At 42.1% G+C, this 1,729-nt stretch overlaps 1 pseudogene; it reads right to left on the bottom strand.

Annotated features, from left to right (window-relative positions):
* Positions 1 to 723: 723 nt before the first annotated feature.
* On the bottom strand, positions 724 to 1,362 carry LOC138446791 (palmitoyltransferase ZDHHC7 pseudogene; annotated as a pseudogene).
* Positions 1,363 to 1,729: the final 367 nt, after the last annotated feature.

Below are 1,729 nucleotides of genomic sequence, written 5' to 3'. Positions count from 1 at the left end.
ACACAGAATATGTTAATATTTAAGATCCAGTGGTTTAAAACATATACCAAACACTTACGAAACTATTTTTTTTTCAGTTTAATACATTTTGTCTCAATAATAAATAAAATTTACTTGCTTATTCCACACTATTAATTGAGTGGCAACTCTGTGCCACACATTTTGGTCTCCGAGGAAATAAGGAGCAGAATGGCAAAATCTCCTCTGTAGGGAGTTTACATTCCAGTTGGGGTGACCCAGGGCAAAAATGTAATAGGACAAAGTGACATAGCAACAAGCTCTATCATGAAAAGTAACTCAGCTAAGATCATAGAATGACAGGACTGCTAATTTATGATAGAGACATCAGGTTACTTTGGTAGCATAAAATTTAGGTAAATTGGAAGCCATGAAGAAATGCATCAAGGGATATCTTGAGGAAGAACCAATTGGCCTGAAGGAACATGGGATGCCGAGGACTGACCCACGTCTCAGCAAGGTTGAAAAGTGCAAGGAGATCCTGGTAGTGAAGCCAATGAACAATGAGCCCCTTATTTCAGATGAAACAACTCCCAGGGTAGCTTTCACTACTCGACAGTGACACTGAGCAGAGCGCCACCCAGTTCCTAGGGTGGGAGATGTGGCAAATGTGACTGTAAATATGAAATCTCTGCCTGAGCAGGCAATTGGTTTGTGTAGATTCCATCTGTCCTCTTGGTCACAGATCATCTGTTGATACCCTTTTCAACCCCAAATAAATAAATCCATGAACAAGTTCCAGCATGATGAGAAGGGCTCACGTTGAGAGCTCGGAGCCCCTTTCCTGGGTCTTGTCTGCAGTCAGCTAAACTGGAAGCTGGAAAAGTGGTTCATCCAAAGCAGCAAGCCCCTGCCTGCCAAGACAGACTTCATCCCTTCCCATTGCAGCCTCTGCTCCCATGTCAGCTTCTGACTTTTCAGCCTCTCCATCTGTTTCATCATGACATGTTGAGAGGATCTGGGTGCCGAACACAAATGCAGTGAAAGTGTAAACAGAAGGCCCTCAAGGCACAGGAATATCAACAGGATTGTTGTTAGGAGGTGAAAAATCACTGTATTTCTGTCTAGTACACTCAGATACAGGGGATAAATGTAAGAGATGATCCTCCGGAGCCCACAGAGGATCAGCATACACACCGAGGTCTGCATTATATATACAGTAAAGTCCACAAAAATCTCTGATTCTCCTCCATCAGCATGGGCAGTGATGGTCCAGCTTCTGAACACATCTTTTGCAAATACTGCAGTGGTGGGTGTGCTTAAGCCAGATACAGTGGCAGTTGAGCATTTGTAGATCTTTCTTCCAGGCTTCAGCTGCAAGCCCCCACGTACTCTTTCTTTCATTGAATATTTTATTGAAGTAGTTTCTTTACAGTGTTGTGTTAATTTCTGCTGTACAGCAAAGTGAATCAACTGCCTCTACACATATATCCATGCTTTTTGATTTCCTTTCCACTGAGGTCACCACAGAGCACTGAGTAGAGTTCCCTGAGGTATACACTAGGTTCTCTTTAGTTATCTATTCCATATGTAGTCATCAGTGACAAATATATGTGAACTCAACTCTCCCAATTCATCCCCCATCCCCTCCCCTCTTGGTGTACATATGTTTGTTCTCTACATCTGTGTCTCTATTTCTGCTTTGCAAATAAGATCACCTATACCATTTTTCTGGATTCCACATATATGTGTTAATATATGATTACTGTTG

The sequence above is a fragment of the Ovis canadensis genome, chromosome 10, assembly GCF_042477335.2.
Source record: "Ovis canadensis isolate MfBH-ARS-UI-01 breed Bighorn chromosome 10, ARS-UI_OviCan_v2, whole genome shotgun sequence".
NCBI lineage: Eukaryota > Metazoa > Chordata > Mammalia > Artiodactyla > Bovidae > Ovis > Ovis canadensis.
Note: the sequence above shows the minus strand (reverse complement) of the source record. Positions and strands in the feature narration are given on the sequence as shown.